Genomic DNA, 26,199 nt, shown 5'->3' with positions numbered 1-26,199 from the left:
CAGTGATTGCACTTCTACATGTCCAGCTATTTCCTGCCAAGACATTTTGCTGATGTGCAGCTTCTGCGCAATTTCCTACAGTGTACTTCTCACCCGATTTAGTTCAAGCTTTGTTAGTTTAATGCTTAGAAATGACTCCTGTTCTAGCAGGAAAGCTTTTCCTCTCATTACTTTTTTGTGATATTATAGACAACATTGTCCCTTGAGGGCATGCCAATTGATCCCAGCAGGGTGATTTACAGTGACATGGTGGCACCATTGCCAATGGGGGGTTGCCGAAGGGTAAGCTTCTTCAATGTCAATTTCAATCCAGCAGTGATTTTTGCAGCCGTAAATAATTCTGTCTATTTCATCTGTAGTCAAGTAACTGCTGTCAAATTAAAGAGGAGTTCAAAACTCACAGCACAGTTTTGCTTTTTCATTATTATTACATCTGCAATTTGATTGGTGTGATATATTTTCTTGCATGAATGAGCATCAATTAAAGGAGATGGGCATTTATAGGAAATTTATTCAGCTAGAGAGGCTTGCTAGTTTTTACATGTCAACCATCTGAATTCATATTGCAATGATATTTTGGGAATATAAGAATGCATTTTAAGTGACAGTATTTTAAATGTAACAGTTATTTTCTTAAAATCTTAAAGCATAGGTTTTATTAATATCTTATGCCAATAAAAATGTTGAATCATGTAAACATAATAACTATTAAGAATAATGATACGTGTCAGCCATTTCATTCACATTATTTAATTGAAATTTCCTAGCAACCTGTGAATAAACCTTGTATGGTTATGAATGATAACTGACCCTCAGAGATACAAATAACTTTCCCGAAGTTACATATTTATGAAGTCTATTATCTGAGTTTCTGACACAATTTAACATACCATTCTCTATGCCATGTTGCCTCTTCACGTTCAAAAGGGATTGAAGAACGTTGAGTGAAGGCCAGTAGCCTCGGATTGCATTTCAAGCACCTAAATGACTATCACCGTTGTTCTCAGACCTGTCCTGAGATCAGAAGAAATGCTCTAGTCAGGGCTTAGCATGACACACTTTTAAACATATGAAGCAAGTCATGTCACCCCAACATCTTCTCTTTTCCATTCTTGAAATTAGAGTCAGAGTTGAGGTCCCCAGTTGGTTACAATATGTTCCATCTACTCCTGGTTCTCAAGAGCCTTCTTCATAGGCACTTATCAAAATTTGAAAATATATTTAAATGTAATCTGATTACCTCTAAAAAATTATTGATTTTTTTCAAGAGAGCTTTTATGACTTGGACAATAATTACATAATTGTTTTCATTTATTCTGCTTTTTGACTCAATGGTTCAGCCAAACTACATACATCTTTACTTTTTGCTATTTTATATCTCATAATGCCTATATTTTAAGTGTGAAAAAATCCCAACAATATCTGTGCATAGCTTGTGGAACTATGAAAATTAGATCATAATTTTCTATAAGTAAGTTTAAATTTTAGGAGCTTTTTTGCCAACATATTCAGATTTTAGTGAATAAGTAAAAATGCAAAATATCTAAAATGTTGATAAAATATAAATAATGAACATCAATTTGTTTTTCAATTTATTGGGCAATGTTGGCTAGTTCCTAAGCTTATTTTTTATTTAATAATAAGAAAGAAATTGAATCTCAGAGATCAACATACTCTCCCTTTCTTAGATAACATTTTTAAAGTTAATAACACATAAGCACATGCACCATTAAAATTTACCTAAGTAATTATTTTTGCTTTATTTTATTGAAACTATTTATAGTATAATATCTATAGTAATAAGTAAACTTTTTTCTCTAATGTTTTCTTTATTGCTTTACTTGTCTTAAGTTCAGAGATGATAGTTAATGAGTTATACTTTTCAAAAATAATTACTATAAAAACAATTTTAAGTTGAAGGAAAATGTAAGTAATGGCAGTGTTAGTATGCATTCGATTCTTTCAATTTTGTATTATATGAGGTTTTAGTATTTTGAGGAATTAAATTTAAGTACACTCTTAATGGCAATGAAAGAATGACTTCACATCAATTTAGATACGTATGTTTTCAATCCTGTTATCTATCATCAACTAAACAAAGTAGGTAAAAAAGAAATCTCAAATTATTATTAAAAAAAAAAAAAAAGGATTTTAGATCAAAAGTAATGACATCTAACTATTCCAGAAAATCCCATATGGAGAATTCCAAAGATAATTGGAACATTAATTTATGTAGTTAATTAAAATAAGAAAACCTAACCTATATGTAAATGGATATGTTGGTATAAATAAGTTCCTTTGATTTAAATGTACTGTATCTAGGAGAAGGAGCTATCAGCAAATTAATACCTTGTTTCTGTTAATTGTTAACACATTGCAAATAAATACTACTGATAGGCATCCCGGATCTACTAAGGGGACACCGTTGTTCTTGCACTAAATGATATCTATCATAAACCTAAATATAGATCAAATTAAACTGCAGTTAAATGAATAGGCATAGGAAAGATTAATGCACATTATTCCTGATCATTAAAGTAGACACTAAGGTCTAATCGATTTTGTTAAGATTTTAATTGCTAGGATGTTCTTATGGGTCTTACTGAAGTTCCAAAAAACCCAACATTTTATCACCATTGAAAGAAAATGTGGTTAAGATATATAAAACAAACAAATGAAAAATCCTAAACAAAACTAAACATTATTAATCAGTCTATATACTGTGAACTATAATTGCTATTATTTCTATAGACTAATATATTTGTTTTTTAACTCCTCTTCCTAGGTGTGAATATTAACTCTCACCTGTGTTTCTATGTACTTTTTCATGCAATGAAAAATTATGATTCATAAATATTAATGACATTAATTTCAATTTTTTATTGAATAGTCTTCTTATATGATGGAAGAAAAATTAGATTTGCAAATGATGGGTGACAATCCAAGTATAAATAATAAATAAATACATTAAAAATGTCTTATAAAATGTATTTTCAAATCAAACCCACATGCCCGTATGACCACAAAGATTTCATTTACAGTGGAAATCTTTCTTTCACAACCATATTCAAACACTCTATTCAAATATCTTTGATAGATAAAATGTGCTGGCTGTCACAATTTCACATGAAAAATTAATGTAAAATTAAAAAAAAAAAACTTTTTTCTTGAAAGAGTGGTTTCCAAAATACTGATTTATATTCAAACATATAAAAATGATGTATTTATGATATCCTGCAATCTAATGAAATTTCCACTGCCTACATTTACTTGTTTATTGAGTTTAATAAATCACAGAAAAAGAAAAAAAATCTTTACCTTTGAATTCAGAATTCAAGTCAGAATTTCTGTAGGATGTAATGAAAATGCAAGGCAAATTTAGACAACAGTCTCTAAATAAACTTTCTAAATGCCTGAGTGTCAAAAGGTGCCTAGTATGTATGTCAAAAATTTACTATGTGACTCTGGATCAATCAACAATTTTTGCCTCTGATAGGATAATAACCTCTCCTAATTTTTCCTCAATAAGGATAATAACCTCTCCTACACTTAACTACAGACACCCAAATCATAAACTGAAGGAGAAGAGAAAGAAAAGAGTAGCAAAAGAGAGAAAATAGGAAGTAACCATTATGTATAGGGAATATTGAGGTTTTTAAAAATGTCTACGGAGGATTTAATTTACTCAAATTAAAACTAATATTCTTTGAAAATTATTTTGTGATCCTCTCTAAAATAAACCCTCTTCCAAAATAAAATGTTATAACATTAAATGTCAATTAAAGTTTATGTAAAGCTGTCACTCACTATAAATATCCATAAAACACTTTGAGTTGAGAAGGATCATTGGGGCTACTCCTAATATGTAAGTTCCTGGGGAGTGGAGGTGGAGGGGAGAAAAAGAAAAACTAACAGGAAAGTTAGTGTATGTTTGAAACTAATGAATGCTCCAAAACTCATGTTCTCTCTTATTCCTTTAAGTCTGCTGTATTTATATGACTTTTCTCAAAACTGTATTTATTGTTCTGAAAATAAATGAATGTTGTTGATATCTGGCACAACTCTCATCATGCTTGCTGTTGGATTGGCACAGTTATAATAAATTACTTGGAAGTGCTTGTCAATTTTATTTAAACTTGCTAGTTTCAACAAAGTGTCAAAATTAGAGATTGTCACCACTCTTTTACAAATTTAAAATAGAATGTTTCAAAATGTTTAAAAAGTTATATAATTTAGAATTTATAATACCAAGCTTGCTACATTTAAAAAATAATAATTTTTCAGTTACGTGTGACAAATGATAAAAGAGCACTTAGAAAAGGAAACTGATTCCTGGGGGTGACAATGGCTGCTAAGACATGCGATGTGACATTTTCTTTCTGGATGAATTGCCTCAGACTATCACTTTAAGAAAATGTAATGATAATTTAACTTAACTTTTCAGAATATTGTATTTAACTAAATGGAAAAAAAATGGACCGAGGTATTAAATTTGGTATATACAGACCTATATGCATAATTTATACAGAGACTATTGATTACTTTTTTAATGCCACTTTGGAGAAGAAGCTCTTACTGGTATACAGCAGAACCAATTTGTTATTTAGCAAACTCAATCGATATTTCCTCCAATGGTTTCGATAACGATGTACAAGGAGGTCATTAAACTTGTGGATAAATAATACTCAGCAATAGAGCTTAGACACTATTTGAAGCAAACAGTATTTATAATGTTCCAAATGGGATGATGGTTTAAAGTAAAAGGTGAAATATAACCGTGGTTACTGTAAATTTTGTAGTTAGCACTGAGAAAGCGAGAGAGAGAAACACTGGAATAAGTTTAGGCTAGAGACCAAAAGTGGAGGAGAAGCAACTAGTAGGCAGAAGGATGAGGTGAAATAGTCCAAATCGCAATAAAGAGTTAGTCTTAACAGACAAAAGAATGAGAAGCAGAAAACATTGATGTATCCACAGAGAGAAACAATAAGGAGACCAATTTGACAAGAAAGTTTCGACATGGGAAAAATTCAGACCAATTCACATGATGTATTGTTTCCACAGTGTTAAATATTTGATTTGAGTTTATTTGTTCCAGGGCTGATGGGATAAAATGCACAAAATAATGCATCTCAGTGTCTGGGGCGAGTATGAGAAATTGAAGGGTATCTTAGTGACACTTCCATATTAGATATAAATGATAGTGGCTTACTGAGCATGGTTTGATTCCTGAGACTACAACCAATATTTTCTTGATCAGTAGTTTCACAGTTACAAATTGCTGAATTTCTGTTGTAATTTGCAGTTAGTGGGTTGAACAGACAATATGGTGCATGGCTGTGATTCTTAAATAGAGTTTTGTATCAAGAAGCGAAGTGGAATGTTAAGAGAACACTAAATTGAAGGATAAACATAGTGGGTCATTTTGTGCTCAGATGTTTACTCAAAGCCTGTGGACATAATATGAAATAAGATAAAAATGTGACAAGTAAAATAAAAATTTGTCATCATAGCAAGAATATCAAAATTAGTGCAAAAAATAATTATACAATTTTACTATGTAGATTGAATTCCGCCTGCATTACTCTTGTATTAGTATAAAATTACTTTTAGAGTAACAGCCTAATAAATGCACTTTGAAAGAATTCACATTTAACATATATCTATATGTGTTGTGACTTTTTATGTTACACAATCAAATAGTATTACTCTACTGAAATACATAAATAAGTCATTGCATATGTGAGTTTGAGGAGTAAATTAATTTCTCTAAGCCTTAATTTGTAAATTGAAAAAATAGTGTGTATGATGAAATAAGTTAATTTTTTTCTTCATCAAACTTAAGAGCCTAATTTTGGCTTTCTGATCTTATATCTTTGTTTTCTCGCTCCAACTTTTACATGGGTTTATTCTCAGATTCATTTTGCAAGTATTTGATGATCACTGATTTTAATTTCTACTTTATTCTTTTCTTAATATGAGGATTTAATGCTACATAATTTCTCTTTATTTAACAGAGTTAGTATATCACACAAGTTTTTTATATGTAATGGCTCCTTTATCCACTAGTTTTAAGAAGTATTTTTTATATTATGATTTCTTCTTTGAACCATCAATTATTGTATGTATGTTTTTAATTTATAAATATAGAGAGTTGCCATTTCTTAGTATTAGTTTATCCTGTAATTGAATTAAATTGGAGAAATAGTTTCTATGATATACATTCAATATTTTGGAGTGTGGTCTATTAATAATAGGAAACATTTATAGAGCACATATTATATGTTTGGAACTGTTTCAGATGTCTTACATACATAAAGTCATTTAATCATCTTCAGAACAATGAGAATATGGTCCCCACATCTATGTCACATTTTACAGTATAGTTTGCTGAAAGAGATGAAATTGTAGAGATGAGCAGTTTGAAAATAACATATAACAGTTCCAAGGCCGATTGTAATAGATCTCTCAGCCTTTTCTCTATTTATTAAAATTAAAACTACTCTACTCTACTCTACAGTAGTAGAAAACTACTCTTCTTTTATAAAGATGGAACCAAAATAGATGTAAAACAGGTATCTCATGCCGAGAAAATATTCATCTTGACTATGCTAATTTTCTCTGACACTGAGAACTGGAGAGGGTATCGTAAATCAAAATCTACACCATCTCATGTGGGAGGGACTGGGCTCCAGTGCAACTGATGTGAAGTTGAAGACTTTGTTGTAAAGAAGGCAGCACAGGCAACGATAAACCTTGGGGAAAAAATTAAGTACAAAATAAAAGAAAACAACATGAGAACTGAAGTCCAATACTAACATTTACTTTTAAATCCATTTTCTTTGTCAAATATCGCTTCCTCCCACCCCAAATCCTGGCTGCTGCCTCCTACTGGCTGAACTGAGCTTGAACCAAAAAGCCAAAGTGGGGAGACAGCGTGTCAGTGTGGAAAGGTCAGTTTCAAGGGGTACAGAGCCAGGCAATACCTGAAGAGTAAGTCTCAAGGCGAGTGTGGGAGGCACAAGCCTTTGCTACTGAATTGTCACCACGGTTATTTCTAGAACGTTAGTGTCTCATGCTAGTTAGTGAGCAATGGATATTTACTAAATGTGGATACTGATAAATTACCAACTATACTTTATAGTCTGGGGAAAATAATCTTAATTGGAAATAAAACTAAGTTCTAATTCCAGTAAGGACGTTTTAACTAGAAGTATCACATTAGAAAGTTGAATACAATTTCTTAACTTTTATATTAAAATTTATGTTTTTTTTATGTTCATTACAGAGAGCTTTCCATTGTATTTAATATACTGTGTTAAAGTGCATAAATGGATTAAAATAAACTCTAATACTAAATATTATACTTTAAGTTGAAATTTAGTATAAATGTTTATATTTACCATACTATATATAGCAAATTATCTACATGCAAAATAAGATTTTAATGAGATGAATTATTTTCAATCCAAATTACTCTCTTTTGAATCTAGATATTAAAATAAATACATATATCTCCTAAGAGAGTATTACCAATTTAAAGAGTAGTCTTCATGCATTTATTCTTTGAGAGATATTTTGCATTTATATTTATGAAATACTCTCTTTTATATCTAAAATTTGCTGATTCCAATATGGAGTTAATAAGAATATCTATTAAGGCACATCATATGCAAAAATACTGGTGACCATAGAAACCAAAGAACATTGTTTTTGTTGTTGTTGTTGTTAAATTTGTTATGCATTCTATTGCTTCTAGTATAATTGAATTTAACTTAGGAAATACTACTTCAGACTCTGCCTACAGTGATTAATATAAATCTTTAATATATTTCAACTGCAATTAACTGGGAAACTTTATTTTTCTCTATGATGATAAACCCAGTACTGCATTTATTTCCAGGTCGTTATAATTTTTATCAAAACCAGATGTTTTATATTACCTATGAGATAGCCTCATCCTCAGAGGTTACTCATTTTCTGAAATGGTATAATATAAATTTTCTTCTTCTCACTTGAATGTACAGAGTTGTCATCTAAGCAGGTTACTTTTTCATATATAAAACAGCTTCTAAAAATTTAGTGTATTTTATTATTGTGCTAAAAACTACAGAGATGATTTAGTATGTTCCTACTACTGTGATTTTTCTAAGGAATAAGTTTGATAATTTTATGTAAAGAAATCTACCTGAATTTGAAACTGATCTTCTCAAGTTTCAAAACCATAGATGAAGGGTATTAAGAGTAGTTGACTTTTATTTTTCTTTGCTTTATTCCAAATATTTTTTTATAGAATCCTGTCTTTTTGGTAAAATATGCAACTGTTAGCCGATATTCAGTTTTAATCGGTTAAAAACTCAGAAATGTAGTAGCTAATTACTGAGTGCCTGCTCTACAAGAATAACTTGAGAGGACCACTGCTTTCCAAGAGTTATGTCCATGTTTCTCCCCCGACCCCACACACCAGGCCTAAGCAGTCACCAGCTGGCCATTCCCTTACACCTCACAGATGCTGGCTAACCTCAGTTCTCGCCAGGTCCGCAGCTTGTTTTCATCCCATTTTCTCATATCCAGACTATTACAAAACTGCAGTTTCACTGCAGTTCTATCCCCCTCCCATCTGTCTTGAATTTAACCATCTCAATTTTTTTTCTAAAACACATTTTTCTTATAGTTTTTTTCCCCTCAAAATCTCCAATGAATCCTTAGTAACAAAGAAAATGTTAAATACTTCAACTTTGAATTATAGGTACTAGAAAATATCATCTTCACATGCTTACCTTCCATTATTCTACATAGAGAATGTACTTCAGAGAAACCGTGCTATTTTATCCATAAATCTTTCATTGCATTTTCCACAACTACTCTTTCGTCACACCATTACCCTTTAATGTAACAGTGCTTTTCTCCCCATATTTTTCCCTCTCTAAATTCTACCCTACCCTTCAAGCTCTAGCTAGCTTAAATCTTGCTTATTCCAAAAACCTATCTTTAAGCACTCCTGGCAATAGTGTTATTGTTTCTACTCTAAATGCCTGCGTAATTCAACATCTGTCTACTCTTATGAATGTATTATTCACTAGTTCATAAAACTGTGAAAGGCACTTTATATGTTTAATTTCCTAGATTGATTTTAGAGACTTATTTGTATCATCCTGACTCTTGGAGGGTGGCTTCCTGACTTGGAGTACGTATTTGACGAATGAAGATGCCATTTACCTAACACAAAAGGTGGGGAATAATAGGGAAATTATTCAAAAGGAGTTAATTCACAGTATTACAAATGCTTAGTTTTTCTCCTTCTTCAGTGATATAATGGCTTCGCATTTATTGAGCATAGAAGATGTGCTTGGCACTGCACACAGTTCAGTAGATACACATGGTTTCTGTGCAGCGAGGTTGCAATATTCATAATAAAAATAGGGCCAAAAAGGATATGAATAACTCAGACCAAAGTGATCTTTATTTTCAGCTCCTTCCTTTCAATTCTTTTTTTTTTTTCCCTAGGTTTGATCCTTTTTTCTCATATCTAGACAATTAACATGGCCACCAAACTAGTTTCCTCACCAATATGTTCTTCCTCTGTGCTTGCCTTTTCCAAATTTTACATTCATTCATTCATTCACTATTTCTATTTGGATCTCTCCACTTTTTAAAAGCATTGAATACTTTCCAATAGCTATTGCATAAGGTTGTTATAGATACTTTCTGGATTTTTATGTCACTGAGTCCAAATAAATCCCTACTCACTTTTTTATCCATCTTTTTTTTTATTTCTAGTGCTTTCGGAAATTTTATTTTTACTTCTACCTAAAGCTAAAGTCAGTGTTGTCACCTTCATCCCTTGTTACTCCCCTGGATGGATATTCACCTACATTAAGAATCACATCAATTTTACATAGTCAACCTTTCTATTTCTATTTTCTTATTTTTACTTATGCCTAAAGCTTCTCAAATCTATCCCACCACCTTAAGGAAACAAACCAAACTAACTAAACAAAATCACTGCAGAATACATACTTCCTCTTGCTTCCCAGAATAAAGAATCTTTGTTACAAATGACAAAACTCTTAAATCAAATAGTTTTAAAGGAGCAAACAAACAAACAAAAAAATGAAATACATATCTCACATACCTTAAAAAAAAAAAAAAAGATGATCTTATTTTAAACTTGGCTTAACAGGAAATCTCAATGTCTATCTTGTCTTTTCCACAAGCCAGCCTTCCCACACGATAGTAATTGGTTCTAGGAGCTGTAGACCTCATATGCTCAACCACCAAAACTGAAGAAACACAATATGCGTCTCCGTCTTTAAAATTCCAACACAAATCGATCACATGTGTCGGCTCTGATTGCTTACTTCCTTACTTGTGAATCAGCTCTCTGGTCATCAGTGTGGCTTATGCTTACTGACACAGATCTGGAATGAGATAAGAATGTAAGAGAGTTAAGTCTCTCACACACACACACGCAAAACATTGTCTTATTGATTAAATAATGCATTATAGACATAGTGGAGGCAAAGAACACTTACTATGTTAGTTAAGCATCTCGAGAAATTAAGCTACATTTTTCGTTTTTTTCTGTAATTTACACCAAATCAAAAATAGACTCTAGTTTTTAACTTTAACAATGTTTTTAACAATCATTGGAAATTCTCTATGCAAATCTACATTTGACTAATGCCCATTTTTTTTAAACAAAACATTTATTCAACAAATGCTGAAAGCACCTTTTGTCTCTATCACTGTTAATATTCACTTTAGATATGGATTGATGTTTAAAGATGTCAAAGAGTGTGGGAACTGGGGACGACAGAGACTTATTGGAATGGTAGGAGATGGTCATCAGAGTAGGGTATAAGAAATCATCTTTGCTACTAGCAGTTCTACTGTATGGCCAAGCTAATGGTGGCTGAGATAGGATATTGTGCAAGACAATTGGAGAAGAAGAATTCCAAGAGCGAAGGTGATAAAATTAACAACTACGTATATATTGAAATCCTATAGGAGGAGTGATGGAAAGAGTGTTAGTAAAACGAAAGCTGAATTGTCACGAAATATCCAGGGTTTGGTAGAAGACAGCAGTGATATGGTATAATGGTGATAAAGTAAAATGGCGTGGTATTAGTGGAGACCTAAGGAAATTGGTGCAAAAATAAGAATGAGTAGGAAGGAGGATTGATACTTATGTGCTGGGGAAGCAGTGTTCATTTGAGAACATAGAGCAAGATCAGCGACCTCAATGGACAGCTAGGTTTTTAATATAACAAGCAAGTGAATACACATTTAGAAATATAAATTTAGATTTGGAATTATAAAAATATTGTTGCTGATAATGGACCATGGTTTCCAGACTGGAAGGATTTCAGAACCTGGCAGAATTGGGAGAAAGAAACTAGTAAAAGGGTTGCTATGAACCCTTATGAAAGTCTTAAGAGTGAGGAGTCACCTGAAAGTATGGAGTCTCACTCATAAGACTTCTATAAAAGGGAGAATGGTGTAATGATATCAGTCGTGGGGACTTCAAAGAAGTTGGTGCTGTGAGGTTTGAGTGTTAGGGTTTGGAGAGGTGTGACGTAATGCCTGGGGTCCTTCTCAGCCTTCGATGATACAAAGAAGGAAGTCTCAGAAGACACATCTAAGCCTCAGTGGAAAGAACACACTCCTTGCCTCTCTTGTTTCCTCAGAATGCGGATAGTGGACATGTGTAGAAGCTTGGGGACGTGCCACATTTACATCAAGTACGTCACCTCTGCCTCAGCAAAACAACAATGTGATGGCTACTTGCTGACTGATAACACCCCACCTTTTTCCCGTTTCTGACTTATGTTCTCTTAGTTTTCTCTTTTATAAGTTGCTCCATTTCATTTTTTTTAATCTTTTTTTTTTCTCCTTTAAATGGTTGTGATCTACCGGGTTATTATTTTTCTCTTTCTGCTATTTTTGAATACCCTTATTAGCCCCTCCCTTTCATACAGATGAAAACAAAAAGTTTTAATGTGCCTTGTAGAACCTTCAGACCTTCAAAGATCAATTCCTTGCCTTAGCTATCCAGATACAACTTTGAAAGCCATCCTACTTGAAATTTAAATCTGTTCTCCCAATTTAATTGTTCAACACATAATTTTGAGCATCTGAATATACTAGCTGCTAATTCGATATAGAAGAATCTTATGTAACACCCGCATCCAGCCTCTCACACATTCATCTCTCTACATCTACTATCTTCCTTTAGCCCCCAGTAATGGATATAACTGGTATTCAGCCTTTTTAATGCCATTTAAGGAGTTATGGAAATCTTCCCCAGATAACCTAATTTCCAGAAACAGAGAGAAAATAGCAGGAGGCTAGATTTTTTTTTTTCCAAAAAAGACAGGAATACAAAGTAAAGACATGTATAGAAAGGAAATATAATGCAAGTTTGTTGGAAACCCGATAACCTAAAAGACAAAGTTAGCGTACACAGAGATTTGGGAATGTCTCGATTTTTAGTTTTGCATCTTACATAGTGAATTGAATAAAACTAAAAAAATACCATAATTCAGAAAAAGTAACAACTAGAGAAGGTTGTGGAAACTGCATCTGTATCCTCCAGTCTAAAAATGCAAATTTTATAAAATTGAATATTGGAAAGCTCTAAAGCACCTTAAATTAATGTTGTAATGCTTATTTTATCTTCTCTAAGCAGATATCTTACCCTTTTAAACTTTGAATATTTTTCAGATGTTCTGAGTTTTTAAATTTACACTCTCTCAACAAGTTTTATAATCTATAAGGCACTCAATATAATGAACATAGCTCAAAAGACAATTTGTTGCCTATAGCACATAAAGTAAACAAAGTCCTTACTGATGTAAATCATCTTTGAAAATATTAAGACAGCTTGCAATTTAATATGTCAATGAAATGACCAACAAGCAGTGCCTTTCATTGATAATCATATAAGTGTAGTTTGTAAATTTTCTAAAATATGACCATTACCATCACCGTTAAATATGTCCACCTTATGTTTCTTCTTTTCCATAAAGATTTTAAGAAATGGAAGATTATTGAAATCATTTAAGTATTATAAATAAAAAATTTGGATATTTTCTTTAAACATTGTTACTAGTTTGAAAAAAAAAGTGTGAATTGCTGAAAATATAAATAACTTACATTCTACCAAGTGTTTCCTAGAGAGGGTGTTTAAGAAACCCTTTGTTAGAATTATATTTGCAAAGTTTTTAATGATGTTACATTTTTGATGACATATTTTAAAATGTGTAAGCATTGTCAAAACATTTAGTGAGATATTTATAATAATGTAATTAACAGTAAGTAGAAATATAAAACTTAGAGGAAAATATTCTCACACCGATGTCTATACATCACATATATCACTTATTAGATTTCAAATATGTCATTTATTTATTCAAGCAGATATATTTGAGTAATGAAAATAAATGGCTGTTCCAGTGTTTTTTGATAGAAATATAAAATTTGATCAGTTTGACTACAATATGAAAAAAAATCCAAATGATATTTTAAAATGACATCATTTTTCATAGTTGAGAAATCTTATGGTATTTAAGAACTTTTGAAGATATGACAGGTACTAGACCACATACATATTTTAAAGATGAAATTATAGCTGGACTACTTGCAAATATTTAAAAGTTGCATGACTGAATAAAGAGACCCTTATTTACATGAAAATAGAAATATTTATGACAAACCAAAATTTTTATTATGATCCTACCTTTTGCCTTTCACACATATCACAAAAAGACTACATATATGCTGAATTCTTCTGAAATGAGAGGCATAAACTAGTGTTGTAATTTTCTACTAAAGCAAGAAACAATAGATAGAGGAAGTTTGAGCATGGAGTGAGGGTATATATACTTTTCCCTTGTCATGTCAACTTCATGATTGCCAACTAATTTTTGGTGGTCTAGATCAAGGAAGGTACTTTGATTTTCTGAGGCTTTGCTTTATCATCTGTAAAACATTGGGTTCTGATTTCTTCCGTTTAAAAATGAGAACATTAAGGTGTTCTGTGTATGCTTCTCAGATTGTGAAAAATAACTTAATAATGTTTTATATATTTAAAAAAACAAAGTATGAATTATAAAAATTATTTAGTATGAACATTTTGGAAAATTCTTAAATATTCTCATCTAATTACATATGCTAAATTTTTCTGAGGCTTTACGTATGCTTAAATAAAAATATATATATTAGATTTAGATTTAGATTATATGTACATTTTAGATATATGTAAAAATGACTCATAAAAATAAAATATCAATTCAAAAGTTTTATCTCAGAGAATTCTGAGAAATGGCAGAATAGAAGCACCAGGACTGTGTTTCTGGAGCAGTCTGCACAGAGTTTGCTGGAGCCAAGGTGGCCAAAGAGGACCTTGTCCTCTAAATATATCATTTTACCTCAGGTCACCATGACAGCCACAGAAGGGGCAAGTTATAAACAGCAAGTATATTTTTTATATTGTATATTCATGTTTAATTCTGTTACTTCACTAAAAATCAGTTTCTCTTTCTGTTTTATTTTAGTTTCATAAGGCAGGCAACAATGCATATTTTAGTAGAGGTTGGCTGATTGTGAAATAGTTCTCATAGATCAGAATTTGATTTCTGGTGTAAGCAAATCAGTGAATCATTTATTATATCATGTGCAGGTGTTCATTAGGAAAGTATCATACTCTAGTGGGAAGAACAGCTATTCTCTCAAGATCATTCAAGTGCAAAATTTCATTAGGGACAATGATAAAGGATTAAGTGGCCATGAGTGCTATCTTTATGCCTTATGTTCTAAGCAATAGAAATGACCCTTACGATCCGTATGTTCCTTGCAATAATGTATAGTCCTTTCAGAACTGATTCAGGATGCTCAGCATTTCCAGAGTATCACATAACTAGACAGATTCGTACTGGACTCTCAATATCGTTCCACTGTTTTTCCTTTTTCCTAGTCGTCGTCTATGTCAATTTCCAAAAAAAAATTACCATTTCATAACTTCTCTGCTTGTCAAGTTTCTAATCCTTTCCTCTATCTTTGCTCTTAGTGCATGACCTGATCGCTTACTTCACATAGAAAATTTAAACCCATGACGCAGGAACAGCTTTACTCTTCAAATATTTAAATTTGTCCATTTTCACTTAGATATTGACATCTTTGTTTACAAACAAAATTTTTCACATTAGATATGACTCATTTTTTCCCTTCATCATAGAATTATTTCTTTTAAGCCTTGTTGTTTAAACATATTTTCTCCTTTTTCTTATTTTGCATTTGTAGTCCCAAGTGACTTTTATGACATTAAGTTGAAAGGAGCGTACAAAACTTTATTTTGCTTGACTTTCATCAATTCTTCCTATGTCTGACAATTCTCTTGTACTTAGATTTTGAACCTTATTTCTTCTGTGACACTGAACACTCTGATTTTCTCTTACTCTCCTTCTTATTTGACTTATGAAACTTGAACAAGTGAAGACAACAACTATAAAAAAATATCTGGGGACATAAGTATCAATCCTGCTAACCGAATCGATTAAGAGATGAAGAAAAGTGAAGCTGACTTGTAGATATTGTTGTTGATGGCCCATCTGACATTCTTCTTCGTTATTTTAATATAATAGACATTTTTCTCTATGTCATATTAGCCCGATTATGATCATGGTTGTTTGATAGACATTGTATTCACAATGTTATATTCAAATTCTAATATCTTAATTTGTTTCTTGCTACTTTTGTCTTAGTTCCCCTGAACATATTAAATAGGCCTGTTTTCTCATTTAAAGCACCCATTACTAAGAATGTTCAATTCAAGGAATGATACTGATGGTTATAAGGAACTTTTGACAAGTTCATTTCTGCTATCTCAACTTATCCAGATAATTTACAGAAGGGATCTGCCATATTTCCTACTACCCAAGCTCTCATAGAAATCGCTTTCTATACATTAGACTGCAATCTGCCTGTTACTCCCAATTTCACTCAGTATTTCCACATGTTTTTGGCTACAGTCGATCTCATTCTCACACCTGATTGCGTGTTTATTCACACTGTAGATAATCTAAATTCCTTGATTATTTCCATCAACTGATTTCTTCTCAGATGGCACAGTGCTGCTGCAGCTAAACAATAATATAGGTGTAAATGTGTGGCCTCAGATGTTATGCTTTGGGATTTCAATGAGGTATTACTATTACTTGGAAAAATTTTTATTTTCTCTTAATTCCTTAGCAAATGCCCCACTGGAAGCACTCTAAATGATCTATTGTCTCAGTTCTCAGTTTCATATCTTTAACTATTTTCAATTTGAGTAGGCAATCCATTTTCCATCCTCATAATTTAGTAATAATTAACAAAATTAATCTAGATAACCATGTTTGTGTTTTTCCTCATATCAATGTATACTTCTTTTCCCTGCACATACAAAGAAAAGTTTTTATTGAATCTAGCAAAAATTAAAATGTATGCATAAAAATTAGTGAATGAGGCTTGAGGTTTAGAAACCTAAATTCTTGAAAGGAATAGGCAGAGTTTGAAAGTTTAAAAATTGAAGAGACAGGTACAACAGGAATCCTTAGTCGTAAATGTGAAACATAGTTTATGGAGACCATTATGGGAATAATCCTAAGTGACATGGCCTCTGATAAATCTTCCCCCAGTAATCCCATGACTTAATATCTCCCCAATATACCAAGCACACGCCCACTCTGTCTCTACGTCTGCCTGGAATCTGCTTCCATAAATGTCACAATCACTGGCTTTCTCATTTCCTTCAGGTCTTTGCTCAGATATTTCCACATCAGGTGGGCAGGCCTTTCCTGATCACTGTATAAAACTGCAACCCCCACCAAACTCTGTATCCATGTCCTTTATGAGTAGTCTACTTCACTGCACTCAGCACCATCTGACAATACAAAAATACATTTTTTTCTTTCTATTACCTGTATTATTTTTTTTCTTTCTATTACCTGTATTATTTTTTTTCTTTCTATTACCTGTATTATTTTCTTTCTATTACCTGTATTATTTTTTTTCTTTCTATTACCTGTAACTTAGATTAAAAGCTCCCTAAGGCGGGTTACTCTTCCAACCGAGCTCCTGGAGTAATGCATGATGCATGATACACATTCAAAAGTTTAATGAGTAAATGAAGGGAGCCTGATACTTGTGTTAAAGCGGCAACTCGGGAGTAAAGACCAGCATCAGAAGCAGCGGGAGGAAGTGATCTCCCAAGCAAAGGGTCAGCTTTCAGTTATAGAAAGTAAAGTGAGATTCTCAATCTGGAATCTGATTCACAAGCAATGGGCTTTGGCATCGAGAGATTTATTTTTCTTCCTATATGTTAGCAGAGATGGTGGCATTTCACATGTACCCGTTAGCTGCAGCTGACATCCTGTGAGTTCTCACAGTTGCGGGAACAGGGTAAGGAAATGGGGTACACATCCCAGCTTCAACATTGGAGGCTCTGACATCAAATCTGTCACCATTACTAATAACACAAGTCAGGCATGCGGCTCCAATACTGTCATTCCACTCAATTCTTTTAGCTCCTTGCTACAGAATTTCAAACCATTATCTTGGTCTTAAAATAAATGATGGTAGGGAAGACTTCCTCATGACCTATTTCTGCGGTCTGTTATCACTTCCCATCTTTCCACATGGATTTCTCTCTCACATACACAAATTTTATAATTTTTTTTTCCATGCCACCAGTATAAAACAGATGTGGGCTTCTGGTTCCTCTTGGCATGATAAACATGACGATCTAAAGGGGGTTTAAACATTTTAGAAGTTACGCTCAACTCAACTGACTGTTTGCTATCAGTCACCTGTTATTTATCCCCACAGTTTTGGAGTTCTGGTTTGTCAAGATTAAAGTAGTGAAAAGAAGGTTTATTCTACAATTAATTACGAAGGACTAAAAAATACACACCCTACTATTTTTATGTCTTGCATAATTTTGCCAAATTTACTGTGATTGTTTCTACTTTTACAGCTCTTCAGTTTCAGTAGAATTTAAGAATATCATACCAGACTTAAATCCATCAACTAGAATTTTTCCTTTAGCTGCAGGCACCTTGACAGAAGGGCACACATTAGTAGATATTGAATTTTGAAAGACTTACATTGGAAAAGATTGTGAAAAGAATTGTCAGGAAACTATGTTCAGTGTTATGTATTGAACATTAAATTCAAACCATAAAGTTGTATGAGAAAAGATCTAAGTAAATCCAGGAAGCAGATGGTGAAGTCGAGAGACAGACACAGTACTGCAGTGAAGACATTGTAACAGCTGATGTAAATGTGGCCTACTGCCAGCCTATGTACTTGAGCTATAATTGCCATTCTAATGCTCTTTTGATACTTCGTTCTGCAAAGCCCTGCCTTAATTTCCTGCAAAGACATGTTCTGTAAAACCAACCAACCAACAAACACAAAACATACCAAGGAGGTAAATATATGACTTTCTGTGATGTTTATGCCAAAGATTTTAGGACTCTAATCTCAGTATAAGACTGTCTCCAAACTTTAAATGAAGTGACAGTTTGGTAACTTATGAGTAAAGATAGGCAGAATGGTTACTTTTTAGTGGCTCTTAACTGTCTCTCAACTGGCAATGAACTCTCAAATAAACTAGAGGAGAAATGTCACATCTCTTGCCTTGTACTGTGGAGACAGGTCAGTCACTGCTTTTGAGACACTGACACAACACTAACCCTCAGAACTGGCTAGAGGGGAAATCAGCTGCACACCTTCTTGTCCATGAATTAAGTTCAGAAATGTTACTCTGCTTTCTGAGTTTTGTTTTCTTTACTTTTTAAACTTTGTAGCTGTGCCATGACGAGTTTTAGTATAGCTGGAAGGCTAGGCATTTTCATCAGTGTATTTTAAGAAATCATAATAATGATTCCGCCTCATGGAAAACATATTTGAGTCATTTTTCTCCTAATATCTAATGTTCTTGAGACTTCAAATATATTCTATATGTAACTATCACTACACTGCATGGTTCTATATTTAATGATAAATGTGTGTCCACCTTTACGTCCCTAGGGAAAAAAATAAGGAAAGGAAAAACTATAAAAGAAATTATCAAGGGCATATGGACTTAAAAGGAGAGGCAATCAAATTTCCAGGCACAAGTACTTAAGGAGAAAAATTAGGTTGATTATTCTATGATAAACTTGCATTTCTTTCCCATGAATAGTTTGTATTTTAATGAGAAGGGACATTATTTATGACAGGTATTAGACTGTAGTTGAATGTGTTCTTTAAATGTTTTCATAGCTTTCTTAATTTTTACGTGTGCTCTTTTGTGCAGCTAGCTGGTCTTCATATTTTCCCAGTGTCCATATTCTAATATATTTGAATACTCTAATTCAATTAAATATTGTATTAATATTGTAAAGTTTACTATTTTTAGATTTAAGATTCAAATATTGTTTCTAAACAAAGAAAAAAGTTAAACATTTGAAAATTACCTTGACATTTTTCAAATTTCAGTAAACAAATTTGAAAAATTTTAGTAAACAAATTTTAGTAAACAAATTTGTTAGTAAGCATTAACATTAAAATAATTATTTATGTCTCTTGGAATTATCATATAGATTTTCTTTTTCATTAAATAAAATATTCCTTCTCTTGTAATATGTTTATCTGGGTTTCATAATTTGAGAAATCTATTTTCATTTTTACATATGCAAAAGCAAATGAAATGGTACTAAATTATAAAAATAATAATATTTAGGTGACTGCATTTCTATCATACCATGCTTTTCATATTTGCCACAAACATGGAGTGGTACAATTTTAGAATATTTCTGGGAGTTAATCCTTAAGTTTGATAAAGAAAACAAAATTTTTAGGTAAAATTAAACTTTCTAATTACCCAGGTTATAGCCCTGTCTTTTCTATAGGGGGTTCAGCAGGGTAGAGAGCAGTGAACTCTCCCCTTTCCTTTAGATTATAAGGCCCTTTTTTAAATCTATAACACCTAAAACATCTTTTAATTTTAAATTCCTGCTTAAGTGCATCATCACTAGATATGTTTGCTTCTGTTTAAATTTTTGAAACAATTTTTATGTAACATGGGGATATATTATTTATTCTTATACATTTTAACCATCATATTTCTCAAATTTATTTGTAAGTATGTCTTTTTCATTGCTTCTGATGATGCTCACTGAACCAAGTGGCAATTATTTTTCTAGTTCATATACTTCTTTCTCAAATAGATCTTCTCTGTGACTTATGAAGAATAGTATTGTTGGCACGCAAAGGTTAGTGATCTATACATAATGAGCCTGTGGCCTCATTAATTTCTTTAAGAAATTAAGCTAATTACCCTATATTTATGTTTTTATTCATATATTATTTCCAGAGGAAATAAATACTGCTAACATGTTATTAATTAGAAAGTAAAAATGCCTTTCCTAAAATGGGGCTGCCATTCCAGTGTGGTTTGAAATTCAATCCAGATGGATTTGGACTTAAATACTCATATTACAGTTAACTGGTTGTATGGCATTTTGCAGTTTACATAAACTCTTTTTAAATCTACTTATTTTTAATAATAAAATTGCTGTAAATATCTCTCTGAACTGTTGTGAGGATTTAAATAAATATAAAACTGTAAAATTCCTGGCAGTCAGAACATATCTACCTCTACCACGTACCAGGGTGGAAAACCATGAACACCCTGAAATTTAAGGAAAGCTAAGATGTATACAAGACTTTTGAGATAATCTACAAAATATGCTGTTAAAAATGATATATTCTGTATAATGCTGAAACTTATATCACTCCATATAAACTATTTCGAGAGAACTCGAGAAATAAAAAAAAGTAAATAAATTTATTTTTCCTCCATATTGTAAGCCACCTAACTTGGAAACCTGTGAACTTTATAGTCAGTATATGCCATTTATGACAAAATAGCAAAATAAAAAAAAAAAATCCTTCTTTTGAACCTTTCCTTACTCAGTAATATTGTCTGCTATGCCTCTGTTAGTAGGCCACTTGCCTGTCCTCAATATTCTGAAATAATTTCTCGACTTTCTTAATTGGTATTTAAAATATTAGATTTACTGTTAGTCTTCCAAATTTACTGGACTGGAAATATAAGTTATTTCTCTTACTGTGAAAGGCAACTTGCAGTGAAAAATGCACAAACATTTGATTTCAAAATAATTTGGCTACTTTCTGTAACTTTAAGGTGTACATAAATTAAGGTATGAATGAATTAAATGTTTTTGTTTTTTTTTTCCTTTCCTTTTTGGCTCATTGACAAATATCACAATCATCTAATCTCTGTTAATGCCATCATCTATCTAAAAACCTATAAAAGTTCTTACAATTATCATCCTCAAATGAACATAGAGATGACCTAATGTTAGTTTCTTGAAGTCTGAGGCCATATCTACTTTATTCTCTTTCTGAATTCCATTCCTGATACAGAACCTAGTACTTATAGATACATACAAATTATTTGCTGAATAAAGAAAAAAATGTCAAATATGTAATATGTGCAACCGATACTGGAAAGAAAAGCCTCAAAAATTTCATTTTTAATACTAGTTTATTATGAAATAATCATTATCTTTAAAAGATAATTTTGTCATCAAATTTCTACAATCACTTTGTAATACTTTTACACATACAATATAATATTTCTAAACAGAACAGTAAAAATGTGCTTTTTACAATGTTAAATTCTAAAATTTATTACAGAAAATTTAAATAATATATAGCCCGATTTTTTAATTAAATGGGCCATAAAAATCATATATTTGTGCACAGAATTTCATAATCGGTTCCACAAAGGCTTGTATTCCTCTAGCATTAGAACCAATTGCTGTTTATTTGCCTGAACATCAAATGTAGGTTTTTGTTTTTCCTTTAAGGGCAAGTTTTACAATAAATGCATATAGTTTAACACTAGAATCATATTCAATGATAAACACATAGGACATGAGACCGAAGGAAATTCAGAATGATATCTGTCATCTCTACTCACTCAAGGGCATAAGTTTATTGGTAATATGAGAAGTAGAAAAACCTGTATTATATAAATTTCTCTCTCTCTCTTTTCTCTCTTTTTTAATTTATATAACACACATAATCAAATTCTTTACAATTTAGAAATGAACAATATAATACTCCATTGCATGTTTTGTGATGTGTGGCATAAAATTAATATTAGGTTTAAAATATCCATGACAATAATGCTGGAGTAAAATGTGTCATAACAGTGATTATCTCATAGCAATAAAATATGTATGGTATTTCTCCTCCTGATTTTATGGATTTCTAAATTTTCTATAAAGAACAGATTACTCATAACATTTAATTCCAAACCCGTAAGCCATAAAAAATACATTTTAAAATGCTCAAGCTGTATCCATCATAATTTTTGAGAATTTCTTGTGACATTGCATGGATGGTAGGAATATTCAAAATGTAGTTAAATATTCATCATATTCTAAATCTTGGCATTTTCCATGTAGAGCTATTTTGGAAATGATGATAAAAATTAAAACTGAGCTTGAAAATATTTTTTTTTGGATTTGAATCATCAAAGGACATAGATAGGGTAGGACAAGTCAGAAGAGCAAGGGAGACAAGATTTGGAGTCAAGAATAAGAATAATTAATAGCATGAGTGTGGGAAGAGGCATAGAGACTAATCTAACCAGAACAAAGCATTTTTGTAAATAAGGAATATAATTTTGTTGACAAACTGCCTATACAACCATGAATATCAAACATAGACATATAGGTAATAGACAGCCATTAAAGGTTTCAGAAAAGTTAATGACATGATAAATGTTAGTTTCAGAGGTTTATTTTGTCCTTGAAATTTTTATTTGGATTTTTTTTTACCTTAACTCTACTGAGAAAAGATTGGGACTACACGATCTTGCCATGATGTATCTTACTTATAAAATTTACTTCATGATTCCTGCTCACAAACTAAGGACTGAATCTGAAATTGAAGCTAATAAAATCACGACAACATATGTGATTAGCCATGTGTAAAAGTTTCCCGCCCATTAGTGATGGTGCATAAATGTGTAACCGATTCAACTAAAGCAATTCCCACATTGTGTCAAGGAGACCAATCTCAAATTACAATGAAAAGCTAACACAGAAGCAATGCAAGACAAAAATTTATCTGGTCACTCAAAATATAAAATAGTAAAAGAACAATCTGCATAAAGACATGAAAAACAGAGGTAAGGAATACATTTATTATATATCGTGGGCAGCATTCACCAGAAGAATATTTTATGTTTAGTGATGAATGACTTAACACTAACCAATTAAATGGTTATAATAATAATTAAGATTGATGCATAATCTGTTAGTATTTGACAACAGTATTCACCACGGTAATAATGTGCCCTTGGATTCCCAGATTACCTTCACCCAGCTCTCTGCTCTCTTTAGTCTATCAGTTAAGATCGTTCTATGAAAAATAATTGTCTTTGTTATCTTGTATCATTCAGTGGTTAGGCAAACATTTATTGATGCTCATCACACATGTGACAATATGATTAATGTAAGTGAACACTACAAAGATGAAAAGAATGTGACCAATACCTTGAGGAGCTTATTTTATATTGAGAGAGAGAGATGCAAACCAAAAGCAGTTTCAATGTAATTAATATAATATCAAAGCAAATATAGCTATAGTCAGTGTGGCTGGAGTAGAGTGAGCAGAGAATTTGGGAGGTTAGGGGAATGAGAGCAGTTGGAAAGATAAATGATCAGAGGAGCATGGGGTGAAGCTAGATTATGAAGGGCTTTGGTATCCTTCTAAAATAGAGTTCTAAGCACAGAAATGAAATCTAAAATGGTTTCATAGAAACACTATGGCTTCTTTATTGAAAAAAAGATTTTATGACGATAAAAGACAAGTGGGAAAATAATTGGAAGGCTATTGTAGTTATCTATTAGATGTCGGTTTATTACAAGATGTTGAACATGGATTTGATGTGGCCTATGGAAGAAAAATTAGAGTCAAGGGTAGCTTCAAGATTGAGTTAAACTTGACTACTAAATTTTTGGACTCAATAATAATAATCTGCACCCAAACATTCATTCTCCTACCACCTAAAACCAATCTCCTACCTACCACTATTCCTATGCTCATTAGTCCTATGCTTTCGTCTTTATGCAATGCATTCTGCTTGTATGAAATATTATAAATTTTAATTTTATATCCTTTAATTTTTTTATACTTATAGTGAGAAATCTTTTATATATATTATACCAATTTACAAGACTTTAACTGTATAAAAATAGTTACCATACCACATATAATCTCCTGAGAATTACTTTATTTTTCAGTGTTAGATTGTTAAGATGAATGCACATTTTTTTGTGTTGCCATTATTTGTTTATTTTGACTGACATAATTTTTCACTTTGGGAACGTCACAGAAACTTACCCTCTCTTTTAACAATGAATATTTGGATTATTATTTGCATCTGTGACTTATGGTCACAGTGGCTGTACCATGCATATTTTAATATGTCTCCTGTTTTTTTTTTCTCTTGAAAATATTCCAGAATATAGAATTTCTGGGTGTTTGGAATCTAAATGTTCAAATTTAGGAGATATCAATTTTCCAAAGCCATTTTACCAGCTTACTTGCCCATCAGTGACTCAAAAGAGATTACATGGAACCGCATCTTCTCCAACAATCTCTAGTATCAGTCTTTGTAATGTTAGCCAGTTAAATGTGTGGCGAGTCCCTTGGGGAAATAACAAAAATTATTATAAATTCTTGTTTCCAGGATCCTGAAAATTACAGAATAACCATGTTCTGTCCTGGCTCAAGCTTCTGTCATTGTGTTTCTTTCAGTCTAGTCTCCACACAGTAAACAGTATGTAATTAAAGATCTAAACCATGGGTGCAGGGAGGACAAAGATAGTAAAGAAGGTCAAATACATGGTGACAGAAGGAGGCTAGACTTTGGGCGAGGAGAACACAAAGTATACAGATGTTGTATTATAAAGATATACACTTGAAATTTATATAATGTTATTAACCAATGTCACCCCCAATAAATTTAATGGAAAAAAAAATCTAAGCCATATTATTACACTTCTGGAAAACAAACAAACAACAACAGTAGCAACAAAATAACACTTGGGTGGCTTTTCACCCAAATAAAATCAAAATTCCCTTTTTAACTTACAAGACCCTGAAGGATCTAGATACCTGTTAACTCTTTGATCTTGGTAAATCTTATTCTTTCTTATCAAGTTTACTTCTTTAGAATTTAAGCTTCGTGAAGGTGAACAACTTTCCACTGCTTTATCTCCAGAAACTAGAATTTACTTGGTAGATGGCAAGTGCTCAGTAAATATTTTCAAATAAATTAAAATATTTTTCTTTCTTTGAATGTATATGAAAGGGTTTAAAAATAATATATTTTATCTAAGGGAATGGATTGGTTGAGAGATTCCTTTTTGGTTTGATTTTATTGTTTTTAAATATATTAGCTGTTACTATAAATTTTAATGTGAAAAACTGTAAGCATTTCCAAAACATTACAATAAAAAGCATGGTATTTAAAATCTGCTCCTTGTATTCAGAGCAATAAAAGAAAAATTTTCTCTTCTTTTTTTATATTTTACATATAGAATCTAAATTTATTTTTCTTTCTCAGTACCTAACCTACTATCTCTGAATGTTTTTCTTAATTTTTTATTTTTATTTGTTACTTTTTGCTTCAATTGTAATTGGTAGTCTTGCTTGATAGTAGTCTTGATTGTAGGTTCTTGTTTTTTATCACTTTGAATATTTTGTGCCGATCCCTTCTGGTCTACAAAGTTTCTAATGAAAAATCAGCTGACATTCTTATGGGAGTACCCTTTTAAGTACCTAGCTGCCTTTCCCTTTCTGCTTTTAAGATTCTCTCTTTGTCTTTAACCTTTGGCATTTTAATAATGATGTGTCTTGGTATGGGCCCTTTTTGGGTTCCTCTTGTTTGAGACTCTCTGTGCTCCCTGGACTGGTATGTCTGCTTTCTTTAGCCAAGTTAAGGAAGTTGTATGGCATTATTTTCTTCAAATAGCTTCTAAATCCCTTGTTCTCTCTCTTTTTCTATGATGCAATATTGATGCATTTGAAGTTGTCCCAGAAATCTCTTAAACTTTCCTCTTTTTTTTT

This window comes from Pteropus vampyrus, unplaced genomic scaffold (assembly GCF_000151845.1).
Source record: "Pteropus vampyrus isolate Shadow unplaced genomic scaffold, Pvam_2.0 Scaffold60, whole genome shotgun sequence".
Classification (NCBI taxonomy): Eukaryota; Metazoa; Chordata; class Mammalia; order Chiroptera; family Pteropodidae; genus Pteropus; species Pteropus vampyrus.
The sequence above is the reverse complement of the archived record's forward strand: the minus strand, read 5'-3'. Positions refer to the sequence as shown.